We start from the raw sequence: 21184 nt of genomic DNA on the forward strand, positions 1-21184 counted from the left end.
ATTGGAACTGCAAGTAACAATAAACTTTTCTTTCAATGGCATTGACCTCTCCCTGTCATCATTAAATCACCTTTGTAAATTAAGACCCCCATACAAATCAGCCCTGTACTCTTATCTCTGAACTTTATTAATATAAGAAGACATGTAAGGGCACTACCAGGTATTTATCCAAAGAATACAAAAATAGTAACTCAAAAGGATACATACACCCTGATGTATATAGCACCACTAACTACAATAGCAAATTATGAAAACAACCCAAATGTCCATCAAGTGACGAATAGATAAGGAAGATGTGGTGTGTGTGTGTGTATAAATGTTTAATGTTTAAATGTTTCTGCTTTTATTTACCAATAAGTCTCTATTATTTCTAAGTGCATTATATTATTATAATTATACACACACACACACACACACACACGGTGGAATATTACTCAGCCATAAAAAGAATGAAATCTTGCCATTTGCAACAACATGGATGGAGCTAAAGAGTACTATACTAAGTGAAATAAGTCAGAGAAAGGAAAATACCATATGATTTTACTCACATGTGAAAATTAAGAAACAAAATAAATGAGCAAAGGGAAAAAAATAAGAGAGAGAGAGAGAGAGAAACCAAGAAACAGACTCTTAACTCTAGACAATAAACTGATGCTTACCAGAAGGGAGGTGGGTGAGGGTGGGGGTTAAATTGGTGATGTGGACTAAGGAGTGAACTTGTCCTGATGAGCATCAGGTATTTTTATGGAAGTGTTGAATCACTATATTGTACACCTGAAACTAATATTACTAACTAATATTGTATGTTAACTAACTGGAATTTAAATAAAAACGTTTTAGAAAAGAAGACATAACCCCTATTCTATTTAAATCACTATTATTTTCAGTCAAATACTTAGCTAAATATTTACATATTCATATTTACAAATATTCTAATATAGACATATATCACCTGTACATTACTTCAAATGCCGCATGTTCAAATCTTGCTATTACTCTGTCCCCTCAAACTTGTTCTTACTCCTATTTTTTCTTTTAAGATAATATTAGCATAATGAAAGCATAGTAGTCCAAATCAGAAATCCAATAATTATCCCAGAATCCTCCCCCTTCATGACCAGATTCAATGAATATCCAAGGCTTTTGCATTTTACCAGCTCCTTACATATTTCTTGACTGTGTCACTATCCTGCTGCACCTATTAGCTACCTGTACCTAGCATTTCTTCCTCTACTAATAAATAATACTGAAAATAAAACACACATTATCTATTAGGGCCTAAGAGCCCCTTGCATCATTTATTCTTTTACAACTTTACCTTTTTTCTACTACTTTCTTCTCTCCTTACCCTTCAGGCACAATGTCCTCCTTTCTTTCTCCTAAAGATATTGACCTTATTCCCATCTCAGAGCCTTCGGATTGGCTGTTTACTCTGCTTAGAGGACTAATCCTTTCCCAAAGCCCTTCACATTATCCATCATGGTCAGACAGGGGAGAACATTTTCAGGGGCTTCGACTAACCCATCATTACTCCACAAACAAACATGTACAAGTCAGAAGTTCTTGCCAGTTGCTAATTATATCTATCTCATTACACATTCAAGATCCAAAGAAACAACTGCAAATGGATCCAGAGACCAGTAGAGTATGCTTTTGAAATGTGAAAATGTGAAATTGTGTTTTAGGTGCCCTAAGTATCAATGTCAGTTCATACTTCATTACCGGCAATCCTGTTTATTCATTGCAAAATCATCTTGGCAAATGGCATCAGGTCTTTTAATAAAGGATCAAAAGAGTATTTATTTTAGATATTTCTAACAACATTAAGGATTATTTTTCCAGAGCTCACCTGAAAGGAATGGGCTTGAGGTCCATGAACTTAGATTTGAAAATTGAATGAATTTTCCATTGCAGTAGTTGACACCAACTTCCCACTTGTCAGCTTTCTTGCTAAAAACTCCATGATTGATTAGCTAGTATCATAGCTCTCTGTAGTTCAAGGCACCTTTTTCTTCTTTCCAGCCTTATCACCTATTATGGCTGTTATGTTTACCTTTCCTTTTATAGTTATGTACCCCCACCTGGCTTCTACAATTTCATAAGACAGAGGAAGATGGAAATGGGGAGTAATTGTTTAATACATACAGTTTCAGTTTGGGTTGATGAAAATGTTTGGGAGATGGATAGTGGTAATTGTTGCACAGCAGTGTAAAGGTACTTAATGACACAGTTGTATACATTTAAACATATTTAAAATGATAAATTTCCCATGATGTATATTTTATCACAATAAAAAAGCAACAATCCAAAACTATAATCCTCATAATTATCCTGCTCCCATACCAATTACGTGCAACAACTATGTGGTACCAAGTGTACTTTCCTTTACCTTTATGTTCATTATCTGATACTTGCAACATTGAGTCCTCTCATGGTTGGTGTGTGTGTGTATGTGTGTGCAAAGCTTGCTTTTCCCCTGGGAATTGGTCATATTTTTCTCTAATTCTTTGTATTTTGAGTATTTTGGATTGCATTCTATATTTTATGAATTTTATCCTCCATAGGTTCTAGGTCCAATTATAATATTCTAGAGAATGGTGATATTTCTATCTTATTTTTATTTATTTGTTTGTTTTTAAGTAGGCTCCACACCCAACATGGAACCCAATGCAGGGCTTGAACTCACAACCCTGAGATCAACACCTGAGCTGAGATCGAGAGTCAGATGCTTAACTGACTGACTGAACTGACTGAAACATCAGTTTTTATTATATAAAAAATAAAATTTTTATTTTAGAAGACATTTAACCTGATACGGCTCATAACTTAAAGTATGTTTTACCCTCTATTGGGGTAGTTCAAATTTCCATTTAGCTCTTTAGACCTTTGCTACATTGTTTTCAATCCATTCCATGGATGTGTTAGTCAGGAGACTTGTTGAGGTGTTCAAATTTCAGCTAAGCTCCTTAAACCTTGGTTTTAGTTTTTTTGTTGTGTCTCATGCATGGATTTTTCAGCGGTTAGTCAGAAACCAGTTCAAGTTAATACGTAGAATTAGAAGAACCCTCTTCTGGCTTTCTTTCTCTTACAATATTTTCCTCAAACTTCCTGACCAAATGAGGCTCCCTTTTCTGATTTCTCTGTCTAGAAAGATGAAATTTCTATCAGTTTTAGCAGTGTATGCCACTGCACAACTGCACAGATGGGGCCTGCCCTTGAGATAAAACTGTGAGAGGGAAAAAAAGTAGTAAACCCCTCTCCCAAGCATTTGACTTCTCCAAGTCGTGATCCCCTTCCACAATCCTGTGCTTTAGTTTATTTTTCAGTTTTCATGTTGTCATTTGTTTATTTTGTTCTAAGTTTCTAAGTGTCATCAGGCTGTAGTGGGATACTACCACCATACCAGAATAGGATGCTCCTCCCACCTTTCTGTTTCTTTGTGGAAATGTCAGAAAGGCCTGGCCAAGAAACGAGAACCACTTTTGTTTTTTCAAACACAAGGACTTTAAGTATAAGTGGATTGGCTCCACAGGTGATGGAAGATCTGAGAAAATAAAGATATTGACAACAGCTAAAAACTGATGCCAACCCTGGGACTGGAAAGATGATAGAAAGAAATGTTACCAGATCCCAGATGTCAGGGCTCTCTGGTAAGAGCTAGAACATCAGAAGATGCACCACTGGGACTAAGGTGGGAGTAGTTCCACCAGGCTTGGAGCTACAGACAAGATTATTCACAGCCAGAGATGTTGCAAGAAGAGGCAGAGTGATTTGGAGCAGAATAACCTGGCTTATCCCATCCTTTCACCTTCCAATCTTCCACCAGTACCCCACATTGAACAAACCTCCCTGGAAGCCAGGGTGAAAGAGAGCCAGGGAAATGTGCTTTCTTAATAGAGAGAAAATCAGGAGAAGGTAGGAAAATAGATATGAATCAAACAAGTATTTGCTGGCACATGGAAGTATTCTGAAGTAAATCCCAGACATCTAACATTTTGCCTATAAGTACTGCTCTTGAAAATTTTAAAGTGTGCTCAAAAATGAAAGCCTACATAAAACGACAAATAGCATCAATTGTCTAAAAGTTTGACATTTGCCAGAACTGTAGGAATGGCTAGCATTTGAAATTATTAATTCCCAAAATATAATTCATGTCACATAACTCCAATTATTGGAATGAATGAGTAAAGAGCCAGCCACTGTCCTGTCCATATCTTGATTGAGATTATAAGACACAGATCAAAAACAGATGAACATAGGGGAAGGGAAGGAAAAATAAAATAAGACATAATCAGAAAGTAATACAAGCCATAAGGAATTCTTAACTATAGGAAACAAACTGAGCGTTGCTAGAGGCAAGATGTGGTAGGGGTGAGAGGGGCAATTGGGTGATGGTCATTAAGGAAGGCAAGTGGTGTAATGAGCACTGGGTATTATATGCAACTGATAAATCACTAAATTCTACCCCTGAAACTAATAATAACTATATGGGAACTAAATTGAACTTAAATAAAATCTAAAAAAAAAAAAAAGACAGATAAGAGTCAGGAATCAGGGGTCAAAATAAAGGAAACCCACACTTAGACACATGAGTGACATACTGAGTAAGATGAATAAGAAGCTTTCCTCTTTCTAACTGCAAACCCAGAAAACCTGAAAATCTAGGACATGCAGTTCACAAGGAGATGAGCCCCTACTTCTCCAACATTATAACACCAATTTCTGGCAGAGTGAGGTTTTTTTTCTCACCTATAAATCTTTAATAGCAAAATATTTCAGGAGAGCTGTCAATATGTGCTCTCTGGCATGCCTCAGATCTTTCTCTCTCAAGTAGAATGAACCTTGAATTCTTAGGGAAAAGAATTCAAAATAAAATTGGCAATAAAAAAATTTAAGACCCTTTGTTTTTAAGTCATACTCAACCTAGAATATTTTGTGGTTCTATTTTCATAAAGTATTATAATTCCTCTATTCATATTTTTGTAACTATTTAAAATATAACCAATGTGCATCCAAAGCCATTTTTAAAAATCAGTTTGTGCATTGGTAATTTCAACTGGGAAACAATTTTTCTGAAAAAAATAAGACATGAAAATGGAAAATGACATGGAAGATTGTGTAGTTATTCTCTTTGTGTTCTCTTTATATCCTTGAATATAAATGTTATAAATCAGCCTTCAAGTGGGATCTTAGACTAATACTGTGTCAGAGTTAAGAGCCAAATGCTTTAACTCATTTACCTGTATATTTTTTTATATCAAGTAAAACAAACACAGGAGTGAGCCACTATAATTTGTTAGGGAGGAGGATGAGAATAGGGTTTGACTCAGTTAAAAGTGGTTTATACAGAATATTTTGCTCTGGGGATAGAATTAGTTGATATAATTTTTAGGCCAGGTAACTGCTGCATAATTAAAGTTTCCAAATGGGTCAGTGGTTCTCAAACTCCCCCAGCCCAAGCAGAAGTAACAAAGCCCCCTGTGGTATACAATCTCATCAGCAGTCTCTGACTTGGCTGCACAGCTGTAGCATAATGAGAATTAGTTCTCCTTTAGCTCTAACTTTACGCTTTATCACAATTCAGCCCATCATGGGTGAGAAGTAGCAGTTTCTACTTAAAGAATATATTTTCCCTCAGATGCAAAAAAGCAGTCATAATGATCAAACTAAAAACAATGCATGCATCTCTTCTCACATTTTTTGTGGCACAGATACACCTGGGTAAGCATAAATACTGCAGAAAGCACTCAGCACTGACATTTTAACATTCCCAGGAAAATACGTGAACTTGCTTTAGTGCCTTCACAGAAATAGAACAGCCAATATCGTGCTTGCACAGGTGTAATTTGTCAATTTTATCACACACGGGAAACAGTACTGTCTACTGAAAAATATTCTCTTTAGATGTAAAGCTAACCAAAAATCAAACAAAAACAAAAACAAAAACGATTATGTTAATCACAGTTGAGAAAAGCAGTAAGGTCAATTATTAACTGCAGTTGCTCTAATAGATTTTTCCCCAACCACAGCCTGAAGAGGGAGGAGGTTGAAGGGGAGGAGCTGCCAAGGACATGGAAGGAGATGGAAGGAATGGAGGGAGGAGAGAATTACACCATGGATTCCTTTTCCTCATAAGCTTTGTTCTATTTGATCCTGACACTTCCTATGAACTAGATTTCACATGGGTCTCATATAGAAAATCACAAAAATTTATAACAGAATGTGTTTATGAAGCAGTCACCAAGTATGTATTTTGTGTAGATTAGTCAAACATGATATCATAAAAGAATCCATGTCAAATCTTTCCCAGATACTATTATAAAGTTTTTAATCATTGTTATCAGCATCAGTAAAATTTGATAAGCTCTCACTTGATTGATGGAACTTTAGATTTATCTTTGCTCCATGTCACTCTTTATAGAAATTCCCCCCATCTTGGAACACTACAGATGGTTTCACCTGGGAGCCAAATGAAGCCAAACTATCAAGCCAACCTACAGACCCTAGGTTATGTGGTTTGGATCCTGCACAAAATATTTAAATATACACTGTACTAAAAAAGAGATATGACTGGTTAATCAGTACATGTAAAATATACTAAATATCATTAGTCATCGGGGAAATAAAATTGAGATCATAATGAGATACCACTCTACACCTAGTTAAATGACTAGAATCAAAATAACAAACCATACCAAAGACTGGATGTGAGCTGCTGGGGCTTCCGTACACTGATAGTGGCAGTGAAAAATGGTATTAAACACTAAGGGAAAAAGAGAATTTGGTCAAAAATGAAACTTGTCTTATCAAGTGAAGCACTCTCATAAAGTGAAATCCAGTGATCCTGCCACTTGATCTTTTTTAACCTTTACCAAGGGAAGGGAAAACATATGTTTACAAAACATATAGAAACAACTAAAATGCCCACTGACATTTAATTGGAAAGAGAAAAACGGTGGTATATTCATAAATGAGAATACAATTTGGCAATAAAGGCAACAAAACCGATACACAAAATACATGGATCACAAAGATATGGGGAGTTGAAAGAAACCAGACAAGAGTCTACAGTGTATGATTCCACTTATATGAAATGCTTTTAAAAAGGCAAATTGAAACTACACTGTCAGGAAATAAATCAGCAGGTGCCATGGGCAAGGAAAGGGTTGGGGAACTAAATTAAATGCAAAAGAGCACGAAAGAAATTGGGTGGTGATGGAAATGTTTATCTTGATTGGATTTGTGGTTAATGTGTATACATTTGTTCAAATTCATCAAAATTGTGGGTTTATCTTGTATGGAAATTAGGTTAGCCTCCACAGGCCAAGTTTTCAGAATCATACTGTATTTTTCTTCAATAATTTTAAGTATTCACTGCCATTTCTTGTGCAGTGAATTTTAGATATTCCATCCTCCGTAACACTCATAAAACACCCAGATAGGTGTCGTTACTTTTATCATCTAGAAGATGAACATATGGGGCTCAAAAAAAAAAAAATCAATAGATTAGCCTGAAATGATGTAGCCAGTAAGCTGCTGCAGTACGATTAATCATAATTCTCTCAGCACCATCATTCCCCCCATTATCTCCCTACAAACCCTTAGGCTATATTTTAACCACGATGTACAACATAGCATTAGTTTCTGTCTTATACTACTCTTTCATATTTTATTTTAAACGATATAAAAGCTCTCACCCATGACTTTCTTTGAAGCAGAAGAAATTAGTGCAATAATCTTTATCCTTTCTTATTACTTTTGTATTATCTCCTAATTATTGTTTCTAAACATTTATAACTGATAAAGTTACAATATAGGTTAAATCATTTTAATTCTCCATCAACTATTTGAAAATAAAATGCCTTTTGATTTGGTGCCTACTTAATTACCTATATGTTCCAAATAATATTTGGTCCCACTTGTTAAATAGGTTTAGATATATTGTTTTCTTTTGGTTTCTCAGAGGTGAATTCTTTATTATGTTCGTAATATTGAAAATACCCTTTCACAGACACACCAGAAGACTTATTTGATGTGGGCCAGATTCTTTTGTATGGTTTGCACATGGCTCCCATTGCATTTTATGTTTAGGACTACTAATCATTCATCTGAAACTTTTTAGTTGACTCTACCTACCGGTAAGTATCTGGTGATTCTTACTAACTCATTAAAACACTTTAAAATACCCCCATTTTATTAATTGTTTTATTCTACCAAAGGCCAGGTTTATTTATATTTTACTCTTCTTGTAAAAAACCTTATACCAAACACTCCTATTAAAAAAATCTCATAAAGTAACTGGTAAGTTTTAGCAACCTTTAAAAGGGCATAAAAAGTTAGTTAAGTGGCAATACTTGCACATCTGACAATTAATGAGTAGAAATCTCAATGTTCAACTCTAAAAGTGGTTCCCTTTCATTGTCTCTTTAGCAGGTTTTAAATAGCAAACTTGGTTCTTTACAAATATTTTCAGACTCAATATATCATCTTTATATAGTGAACTTAAAATAATTTTCACATTACAGATAAGTCACAGATAGCTGGTGTCTTTCAACAAATAATGTAGAGCCCTCACCTCAGGCAAAGATGATACCATTAATAGGAACAGTCCAACACTGTCAAATGCATAAATATTATTTTTGTATTTTGCCAACACAAGCCAGCAAGCAACTCAGCCCATATTTGTCTTAATTTTATTTCCTGAGGGAAAGCATGCTTCTCTTTAAAGGCTTTAATCTCAAGTGGTAGAATACAAAGAAGCTGGAGAGCTGAATTTCTGGAAAAACTGCTATAGCTTAGTCAGATTCCCAATTATGATGGTACCTCATAAGCCCTGTCCGTCTTTTACATCTTGGATGGTGGAGCACTTGGATGGTGCTGTCTTCATTCACCGAAGATGCTACAGAATCTGTGGGGTCAGCAAGTGTGTACATGGACAGCATATCCTAAGCAGGCAATTTTATCATGGTCTCTTTATCTGTGTCACTCATGAGGAATCACCTTACTCCTGCTTTGTGCCTTTTGGAAGCAGCATCTCTTAGAACATTAGCGTATCCTTGCTTGGTTTGAGATCTCACCTTAGCAGCTTCCAAAGGGGCCAGAGCAAAGTCAGTAAAAACTTTAGCACTGACAGAGGAAGCAAAATAAAATGGTGTGCAGCAAACATACATATGATCTTTGAATATGCTTTTAAAAAAAAAACTTCAATGGCTTTTAATGTCAAATGTTCCAAGTCTCTGCTTAGAGTAGCCAATGAAAATGGGAGTCCACCCATCAGGCATATTCTTAACACTATCTTCTTAACCATAACTGAAAATCTATTGAATATGCCCTTACATGTCAGACAACTCACCTCCCTGTGGCATTTCGCTAAACTCAGATATGCAACAGGGAATTGTGTCATGGCACAATTTAAAACCCACCAAAGTGATTGAAACTTCATAGAACCATAATCACAAATATGTCCTCCCAGAATGTCAGAGGGCACATACCACCTGAGATAGCTAGCATCCACTTCCTCCCCCTGGCCGACTGTGGCTTGCAACTAACTTTATTTTACTTAGTGCTAGCATTGTCACCCTGGGACATACTATGGGTTGGTTTAGAGTGAGAATTGGACTTACATAACCTGATCTAATTACTTCCTCCTCCCCACTCTAACCCCATGCTTCCAGCCAGGATCTTCTCTTGCCCTGGACCAACCAAGGCTTGTCCCCAGTCTCCCAGACTTGCTCATCAGATAGTCTTCCCCACATTACTGCTTCTCTTCTAAGTCCCTCTCACTAAGTTCCAGATGCACAAATCTACTCAGCTCCTATCCTGTCACACATTTATCTCTTAACTGCATCTCACCTTTCCTACCCCATAACTACCTGTTATCCCTGCAACCACACCATAAGCTACTGGAGAGCAGGGGACTTCTCCTGTATCTGTTCTGGGTGACCATTTGATAAATTAATACATGAAGACAAGCTGCCAGAAAATTATGACTACCTAACCTTATTTTTCTTTAAAAAATGATGTGATTAAATCTTGCCTAAAATAGTATTTTATTTTTTAAAGATTTTATTTATTTATTTATTTATTTATTTATTTATTTATTTATTTATTCATGAGAGACACAGAGAGAGAGGGAGAGGCAGAGACAAAGGCAGAGAGAGAAGCAGGCTCCATGCAGGGAGCCTGATGTGAAACTTGATCCCAGGACTCCAGAATCATGCCCTGGGCTGAAGGCAGCGCTAAACTACTGAGCCATCCAGGGATCCCCTAAAATAGTATTTTAAAAAGAGTTCACTAAAAAAAAAAAAAAGAGTTCACTGTCTTAGAGTAACTGGATATTTTTGCCACTCTGCCTGTTACCTTAGTCTGGAACCAGTTGTAATATTGGCCTGGAAAATTAAGAGCCCAGTCCAGTATGCAGCATGTCTGCAAATCAATAGTAATTCACACTAGTAATGTTCTTATCCTCACCTTATACATCAATTTAAAAAGCCAGGTCTTTATTACCGCCACAGTATTTAACCACCTTTTCTGTTTCCATATCTGCCCTATTCAGCCTCCAACTCACTCCTGGAACTAAATTCCTGCTCCAAAATCTTCATGTCTAAATGAGGTCCCTGCTAAATATATCCAGGCTTTCAAGGCATTGTCTGCCACTTCTGTTTTAAGCCCAGTCACCTCTGGTCTGGTGTGTCAGCTATCTATTGATGTTTAGCACACATAACCCTCATAGCCAAGGGCTTACAACAACAATGTATTATGGCTCTTGAGTCTATGGGTTGGTTGGCCTCAGGTGGCTTGTTCTTCTGTTGGTCTCACCTGGTTACTTAAGCATCATTAATTATTGCTTACTTGATTGAGACTAGAGGTTCTAAAATACCCTCACTTTCACATCTGGGACCTTGGGGTCTTGGTTAGGGACCTCTCTCCACAAGTCCCATCATTCAGTAGTGTACCCACACTTTCCAATAATGGTGAAGTTCCAAGAGGGAATGAGAGCAGAAGCTGTAAGGCTTCTTACAGCCTAAGCTTTAGATCTTATACGATGTCATTTCTACTACTTTCTATTGTCTAAACCAAGTACTAAAGTTGGCCAGATTCAAAGTAGTAGACAAACTCTACCTCTAGCTCAGAAAAGCAACAATTTCACATTGCAAAGCCACATGTTCAGGAGTCCTTATTATAATGATCTTCTGCATCAGTTCTGTATGGCTACTCAGAAAATCTCAAGTTCTGCTGTCCCCCTTCTGACATGGGCACCTAACAAATAAATGCACTTACTCTCATCTCAGACTACTCATGAAAGAACAAGAGAAATAATAAAAAACATACAGTTTAGTCACAACTGACATTGGAAGGTAGGAAAAAGATAGAACAGAATTGGCAAACAATGGACTCTCCTGCCTGCACTGCCCAAAAAACATTATTTCTCAGAGTTCAGGGTGGCTCCATAATTCAAGGGGAAACAACCCTTTATTGTAGGGGAATATCCTATGAAGTGCTTCAAGTATTTGGGAGCCTTTTGATCCCCTGGGTGACTAATGTTAAGTGACCAGGGTCAAGTGTGGCTGCAGAAGCCAGAATTGGCACAGAGAAGCCAGACAACTTACTTAGACTTCCTCTCATTAAAGGAGCTGAGTGGAGGTGCCACCTTAAAGCTTTATATTTTATCCAGCCCAACTCATCAAGGCTTACAAGACAACTAGAATTTAGAAAAGAATTCCTGCTTATATAATAAGCAGGTGGCCAGGACAACTCATAGGTGATATCTCCTACGAAGGTGATGTGGTAAACAAAGCACAGCAAAAAGCCAATGAAAAAACTACAAATATGTCATAATCAAGAGAACCAGAAGAAAGTGTGAGAACTCAAGATTTTTAGGTTTGTGTGTTTGTGCAAGTAAAATATAGTGTGGTACCTCAGAAAAGCCGCAAATGACTAGATTTTAGTCCCTTCCTGGTTTATGGTCTAATCATGAATATATTAAACCACTTGTGTCCTCTACACTTTAGAACTAGTACTTTTAACCAGCCCATAAGTCTCCCTAACTTGTGCTATTTTAAAAAGAAATGTATCCACAATAATTGTATAGTTTCTAAAATTAATTATATCCTAAAGCAAGGGAATTATTATAAATGAATCCATATTGCTTTCCTCTAATATCATCTCTGAGTTAAAATTAGTTGATATACTAATGGGTATTAAAAGTAAATTTTCAGAAGCATTTTTGGAGCTGGTGTCTGGCTCAAACATTTATATTCCCTTTCAGGAAAGGAAGCTATGAAGAAGAAAAATAAAATCCTTTTAAGATAAGTTTCATTGAATTGATGCATTAAGAACAAGTGCTAATGAATCAATCATTTTATGTATGTAAAATATAAAAATATAAAAATCATATGAAACATTAATTTAGTTGGTTTTGGTAAGGTTCTATGTTGCCCTTGTCATGGAAACACAGAATCTGAGATTCTTTCTTAATATGCATAAATGAGCAACAACAAAAATATCAAAAGGTTAAAATTTTAGAAGGGAAAAAATACAACCTACATGGATTTACAAAATGGAGCCATCTTGAGGGGGAAAAGTTTACTTTGTTAAGGGTAGAAAGATTCAGTAAAGTTTTCTCAACCATGACTAATAAAATGAATGAACCAGACAATTTTGATACAATCATTCATTGGATTTCATTTACTTTTCTGGGAAGGAGGTAGGAGTTTGCCTATAAGCAATGTCCAAGACATTCTCATTAGACCTAACAATGGTAAATAATTGTGTCCCCATCTTGGGACCACTCAAATATATAAATCAGTTAATAACAGACATAAAGACACTCATTGACAATAATACGATGATAGGAGACTTTACAACCCCTCTCATAGAAATAGATCATCTAAGCAGAAAATCAACAAGGAAACAATAGCTTGAATGACACACTGGACCAGATGGACTTCACAGATATATTTAAAACATTTCATCCTAAAGCAGCAAAATACACATTCTTTTCTAGTTCACATGGAACATTCTCCAGAACAGATCACATAATGAGTCATAAATCAGGCCTCAATCAATAGAAAAATATGGTGATCGTATTTCAGACCACAATCCTATGAAACTTGAACTCAACCACAAGAAAATTTTGAAAACACCACAAATACATGGAGGTTAAAGAATATCCCACTAAAAATGAATGAGTTAGGGGCATCAGGGATGCTCAGTTGGTTGAGTGTCTGACTTCAGTTGGTCCTGGGACCAAGCCCTCCATTAGGCTCAGTCTGTTTGTCCCTCTCACTCTGCCCACTCCCCCACTCATGCTCTCTCTCTATCTCTCTCTCTCAAATAAATAAATAATTTTTTTAAAAAGAGAGAGTGACAGGGTTAACCAGGAAATTAAAGAAGAAATAAAAATAATGCATGGAAACAAATGAAAATGAAAACACAACAGTCCAAAACTTTTGGGATGCAGCAAAAGCATTTATAAGAAAGTACATAGTGATACAGGTGTATCTTAAGAAGCAAGATAAGTCTCAAATATACAACCTAACTTTACACCTGAAGGAGCTGAAAAAATAACAGCAAATAAAGCCTAAATCCAGTGGAAGAAGGGAAATACTAAAGAGTAGAGCAGAAATCAATGATATAGAAACCAACAAACAAAAAACCAGGTGAACATACCAATGAAATTAGAAGCTGGTTCTTTGAAAGAATTAGTAAAATTGATAAACCCCTGCCCAGACTTATCAAAAAGAAAAGAGAAAGGACCCAAATAAATAAAATCACTAACGAAAGAAGAGAGATCACAGCCAACACCGCAAAAATATAAATAATTAGAGAAGAATATTATGAGCAATTATATGCCAACAAATTGGGCAATCTGGAATAAATGGATAAATTCCTAGAAACATATGAACTACCAAAATTGAAACAGGAAGAAATAAAAAGTTTGAACAGACTCAAAACCAGAAATTGAATTAGTAATCAAAAATCTCCCAACAAACAAAAGTCCAGGGCCAGATGATTTCCCAGAGGAATTCTCAGTCAGTTATTTATTTATTTGTTTGTTTGTTTATTTATTTATTTTAAAGATTTTATTTATTTATTCATGAGACACAGAGAGAGAGACAGAGACATAGGCAGAGGGAGAAGCAGGCTCCACACAGGAAGCCCGATGTGGGACTCGATCCTGGAACTCCGGGATCATGCCCTGAGCCAAAGGCAGATGCTCAACCACTGAGCCATCAGGTGTCTCTCTACCAGATATTTAAAGAAGAGTGACTATCTATCCTTCTCAAACTGTTCCAAAAAACAGAAATGGATGGAAAACCTCCAAACTCACCCAATGAGGCCAGGTATGACCTCAATTCCAAAACCAGACAAAGACCCCACTAAAATGGAGAATTATAGACCAGTATTCCTGGTGAACATGGATGCAAAAATTCTCAACAAGATACCAGCAAATTGAATTCAACAGTACATTAAAAGGAATATTCATCATGATCAAGAGGGATTATTCCCAGGCCACAAAGGTGGTTCAATATTCAAAAACTGGGATCCCTGGGTGGCACAGCAGTTTGGCGCCTGCCTTTGGCCCAGGGCGTGATCCTGGAGACCCCGGATCGAGTCCCACGTCGGGCTCCCGGTGCATGGAGCCTGCTTCTCCCTCTGCCTGTGTCTCTGCCTCTCTCTCTCTCTGTGTGACTATCATAAATAAAAAAAAAATAAAAAATTAAAAAAAATATTCAAAAACCAATCAACATGATACACCACATTAGTAAAAGAAAGGATAAGATCTACATGATCCTCTCAATAGATGCAGAAAAATATTTGACAAAATTGCATCCATTCTTGATGAAAACGCTCAAGAAAGTAGGAATTGAAGGAACATATGCAACATTATAAAGGCCTTAAAAAAAAGATCCATAGCTAATATCACCCTTACTGGGGAAAAACAGAGAGCTTTTCCTCTACAGTCAGAAACAGGACAAGGATGCCCACTCTCACCACTGTTGTTCAACATAGTACTGGAAGTCCTAGCCTCAGAAATCAGACAACAAAAAGAAATAAAAAGCATCCAAATCAGCAAGGAAGACATCAAACTATCACTTTTCACAGACTACATGATACTCTATGTAGAATACCTGAAATATTCCACCATAAAATTACTAGAACTGAAACATGAATTCAGCAGTCACATGATATAAAATCAATGTACAGAAATCTATAGCATTTCTATACACCAATAATGAAGCAGCACAAAGAGAAAGCAAGGAATTGATACCATTTACAATTGCACCAAAAACCGTAAGATACCTAGGAATAAACCTAAGATTCTGTTTCCTGAAAACTATAGAACATTTATGAAAAATACTAAAAAAGACACCATAATGGAAAAACATTCTATGCTCATGGGTTGGAAGAACAAATATTGTTAAAATGTCTATACTACCCAAAGCAATCTATGCATGAAATGCAATTCTGATCTAAATACCAACAGTATTTTCCACAGAGCTAGAATAAACAATCCTAAAATTTGTATGGAACCAGAAAAGACCCTGAACAGCCAAAGTCACACTGAAAAAGAAAAGCAAAGCTAGAAGCATCACAATTCTGGAATTCAAGTTATATTACAAAGCTGCAATCATCAACCCCAGGACAGTATGGAACTGGGGCACCTGGGTGGCTCAGCCAGTTAACCGTCTGCCTTTAGCTGGGGTTGTGATATTGGGGTCCTGGGATTGAGCCCCACATTGGGCTGCCTGCTCAGTGGGGAGTCTGCTTCTCCCTCTTCCGTTCTCCCTTGCTTGTGCTCTCTCTCTCAAATAAATAAGTAAAATCTTTAAAAAAGAAAAATATAGTATTGTACTAGCACAAAAACAGATACATAGATCAATGGAACTGAATAGAGAACCCAGAAATAACTATATAGTCAACTAATTGGCAAAGTAAGAAAGAATATCCAATGGAAAAAAGACAGGCTCTTCAACAAATGGTGCTGGGAAAACTGGACATGCAGAACAATGAAACTGGACTACTTTCTTATACCATACACAAAAATAAATTCAAAATGAATGCAAGACTTAAATGTAAGACAATAAACCATCAAAATTCTGGAGGAGAAGAAGGTAACAACCTTTTTGACCTTGGACACAGCAAATTCTTACTAGACATATCTCTGGAGACAAGGAAAAGAAAAGCAAAAATGAACTATTGGGATTTGATCAAGATAATAAAACAAAAAACAAAAAACTTCTGCACAGCAAAGGAAACAGTCAATAAAACCAAAAAGCAGCCTATGGAATGGAAGAAGATATTTGCAAATAACATACCAGATAAAGGGCTGACATCCAAAATACATAAAGAACATATCGAACTCAACACCTAAAGAACAAATAATCCATTTAAGAAGTGGGCAAAAGATAGGTACAGACATTTTTGCAAAGGAGACATACAGATGGCCAACAGACATATGAAAAGATGCTCCACATCATTTATCAGGGAAATATAAATCAAAATCATATGAGATACCAAACTCACACCAGTCAGAATGGCTAAAATTAACAACACAGGAAACAACAGATGCTGGCAAGGATGTGGAAAAAGGTGGGAATGAAAACTGGTACAGGCTCTCTGGAAAACTTTGGATGTTCCTCAAAAAGTTAAAAACAGAGCTACAATATGACCCAACAATTACACTACTAGGTATTTATCCAAAGGATACAAACATAGTGATTGAAGGGGCACATGCCCCCCAGTGTTTATAGAAGCAAGGTCCATTAACAGCCAAAATATAGAAAGAGCCCAGGTGTCCATCAATAGATGAATGGTTAAAGAAGATGTGGTGTGTTTATATATAATGGAATATTACTCAGCCATCAAAAAGAATGAAACCTTGCCATTTGCAACAACACGAATTGAACTAGAGAATATTATGCTAAGCAAAATAAGTCAGAGAAAGATAAATATATCAATTCACTCATATGTGGAATTTAAACAAAATAGATGAACATAGGGAAAGGGAAGGAAAAATAAAATAAGAAAATTGAGAGGGAGATAAACTGTAAGACTCTTAACTATAAGAAACAAACTAAGGGTTTCTTGGAGGGGAGAGGGACGAGGGAAGGGATAACTGGGTGATGGGCATTAAGGAGGGCACCTGATGTAATGAGCACTAGATCTTATACACAACTGATGAATCACTAAATTCTACCTCTGAAACTAATTAAAAAAAAATAGTATAAGCCAAGAGAAAAAAGCTAGTTGTAAAAGAAATTTGCAATAACAACATGTACTGGGGAATTAAAAGTCTGGAAGGCACAGTCTATGTGAGTACAGAGTACTTTTGACAAAAGGAACTGAATTACAAAGCAAATTCAGCTTCTAGATGAGGATTGTAATAAAACATGTATGACCATACCCCACGCTTCTGCTCACTTCTCATGAGCAAAAGTCAATTCCATGGCCACATTAAGTGATCAAATTGGCTAGGAGAAGTAAACTGTGAATGGGCAGTAATTTACTCAGCTCTAAGTCAAAGTTCTAAGACAGAGAAAGGACAAAGTGGGTATTAGGAGGCAGCTAGCAGTCTCTGCCATGTTCCTATTCCACAGCTCTTCTTGAAACATTCACCTCCTTGACTCCTCAAATGTAGTCATAACTTCATGCAAATAGAGCCCACACTGATTTGGGAAACGTCTCCCACATTATAATATTTAGCTGTATGTCTTCTAAAGTAGGCATTATTCTTACCTTCCAGCCTTACTAATAAGAACCAGAGGTTGAGAGAATCATAACTTGTCAACAGTCAGGACACACATGAATTTATTTTTGATCTTGTTTTTCCTTTGTTTCACTCTAGATGCAACTTGTTCACCATTACACCACAACTTTTTTTTTTTTTTTTTTACACCACAACTTTAGATTACCCTTCTATCATCTGGTAAGATAATTCTCAGGACAAGTAAAATCATGATACATATTGACAAAGACTCTCTCCTTGAGCAAATAAATTGAACACCTCTGAGCCCTCTTCCTAACTAAGTCTGATTCTTGGGCCTTGTCCTCAAGTCTGCCTGGCTCTCTTGTGGCAAAACCATACTAAGTCAGCTTAGAGAGAATCCTCCTACCCATGATATCCTATCACCTATAACATCCTATCGAATCCCTCATCCCACACCATCCTCCAAGTAGTATCTGGTCACCCTAGCTTGTCTTTAGCAAGAATCTTGATAGGCCAGTTTAACAAGAATTCTCCCTACTATCCTGGATGTCTCTCCTCTTCATAATTCTCTATCCACTGACCCCTCTCAACCTGTTCCTTGGCTATAAATCCCTGCTTTTCCTTGCTTTTGAGTTGTGCCCCATCTCTCTCTCCTATTATGATAGCTTTGACACCTACTGCTTTAATAAGTGTCAGAATAATTTTGTCTTTAACAACATACAAATATAAACATAAATATATGTTAAGGACTGTTTTTACTCATATGATACAAGGCAGATGATATAACAGGTTCAAAGGGAACATGAAACAGCACAAATTTATATAAAGGAATATTAGGATGAATTGCAAATGAAGACAAAACTGATTTTTCTATAGTCAGGAGGGCCAATTAAAATCACAGGACAGCATTTATATATATCTACCAGTTTCTAGAACTTATGAAGAGTTACAAAATAGCTCAGTGAACAGGACTAGAATCTGATTCTAGGGGAGTGTGTGCTACAGATAACGCATAGTCTTCCAATGAAACACAAATTATTTATCAACACATCTAACTACAGAAAACTCCTGATTTAGTTCATGAGCTTAGGTTTATGTATTCATATATTATTCCTTCAGATAAATCATTCTATTTTATGGGTTCTCCTTCCTATACTGATAATCTCAAATATATATATTTCCATCCCCTATATATCTCATCCAAGATATTTTTGATGTTATGCCATGTTGACCCTGTAAATACAAGGCATCTATATTTAAAAGCTCAAACATAATGTCAGACTTCAAGTATGTAAAATGAATGCCTCTATGCATCCCATGAAATGATATGTACTTTTCAATATATCACCTCTGTTATTACTATTCCAGTAACCCAGAATTAATGTCTTAGGATCATTTTAAATCTTCTAATTTGTGTTTCATATCTAATAGTATTTAAGTCCTGTTTATTTTTCTAACAAAATGTTTCTTAGATTCCAACTTTTCACTCCCTTTTATGACTCACCTCATCCTAAATTGCCTCCTAATCTTTCCTTCCTCATTTCTATCCCCTGTTAGTCTAATATGTGGCTACCAAATCAATGTCTGTAAGTTCACTTTTAGTGTGTACCACAGATATTCTTGTGTATACCACATACAAAATTAAATAGGTATGGCAGTTGTATTTTTCAACGATGGCTTGTAACAATATCTCCATATGCTCTTATTACTACATGATATTCTCTTGTGATTGCCCCCAACCAACAGAGTACAGTAGAAGTGACACTATTAACATCAAAGGCTTGGTCTTAAAAGGTGATATAGCTTCCATCAGACTGTCTCTCTTGGGATGCTTGCTCTTAGAACTCATCCTCCAGGCTGTAAGAAAACCAAGCTACATAGAGAGGCCACATGAAGGTATTCTGGCAAACAGCCACAGCTGAGCTCCTATCTACTAACCAGCATTAACTAGGAGACATGTGGGTGAGAAAGTCTCCAAGATGACCCAAGTCCCAACCCCATCTGAGAGCCACGAGATAAAAGAACCCAAAAATGAAATAATTGTTACCTTTAACTTCTTCTGCACATTTTTCCAGAAGTACATTTTTACAGTTAAAAAAAAAAAAACATTGGTTTAACATTTAGATTATATAACTTTGAAAACATTTGACATACTTATACTTTCTTATAAGAAATAATTCAAATATTTTAATAATATTCAATTCAAACAACTGTAACAACTCTAACAATTGAATATCTGTAAAATTGCCTAATAGTTCTTAGGCCTAATTTGAAATTAATATGCTGAGGGGACTCATGAATATCACTTAAAAAGTTACACAAATAGGTAAACTAAGTAAACAATAGAATTCAAAGATTTCAATTATTCAATGCCTTAAGACCAAGATAAAGGTTAAACCTGGTGGAGTTCAAAGAAGGAAACTCTTATATATAAGCCGATAGTTCTCTCCATGAGCAAATAGAAGAGGCACCTTACATGAAACTTGCAGTAAAGTTTACAATAAAATGGGCAAGTTTAGACCTCTGAATAAAAGTACACAAGTAGAAAACAATAAAGTTCCAAGTGTTATTGAGAACAGAATGAAAAGACTCCTAAAATCATTATTTTTCACTCACTCTAATACAAACTTCATCAGACCAAACATCTAATAGTTACCTGGAGTAATATGTTGATATAAAAAAGAAGACTTTGAATAGATGACTGGTCAGCATTCTTAAGCTATTTATATACTCTGTTCAAATTGTAGGGGAAATGTAGGAATGGAGAGAAAATCTGGTTTCTATGTAGTTTTGTTAGTGAATTTCATTGATGAAAAACTTTCAGAGCAATAATCTGGAATCTAGGGATAAGCAGGGCTGACTCAGCAAAAGTGCTATTGTAAACTATTTTTCAAGGCCATTCAACAAACAAAGCTTCCTTCCTATTGGCACTCTGATCTCCACTTTGGGGAATTCCTTGTGTTGTGTAGTCCAGTCAGTGCTTACCAGGAAGGCCTCATCCATATTCTGGCAGCAGCAGTGGACCAGACTGTTACAGTGGTGGGGCTCAGCAACAGTGTCACTCCTCTCCCTTGTTCCTAAGCAATTTCTAATGCTGAGCCTCTGGCTTCTCTTCCATTCAGTGAGCCTTTCATATCCTTCCAGTAATTCACCTTTTATTTAGGTAAATGAATCAATTTCTACTGCTTCTAACCAAGAGAAAAACAGATACCCATCCCAAGAATAGCTCTGACTTTCCATCTCCAAATAGCCCATAATACATAATACCCATGATAAAACATTTTATTCTGTTTTTAAAATTGCCAAAGCACTGATGAAAGCCATCCTGAATGATTTAGGTCCTACCTGCACAAAAAGGAATTGGAACCTTTTTTACATGAATTTATTCTGTGATCTGAGATCAACTATAGAAAAAGTTCATTTCTAAAATAGAAAACTCGGGATCCCTGGGTGGCGCAGCGGTTTGGCGCC

Source organism: Canis aureus, chromosome 6 (genome assembly GCF_053574225.1).
Source record: "Canis aureus isolate CA01 chromosome 6, VMU_Caureus_v.1.0, whole genome shotgun sequence".
NCBI lineage: Eukaryota > Metazoa > Chordata > Mammalia > Carnivora > Canidae > Canis > Canis aureus.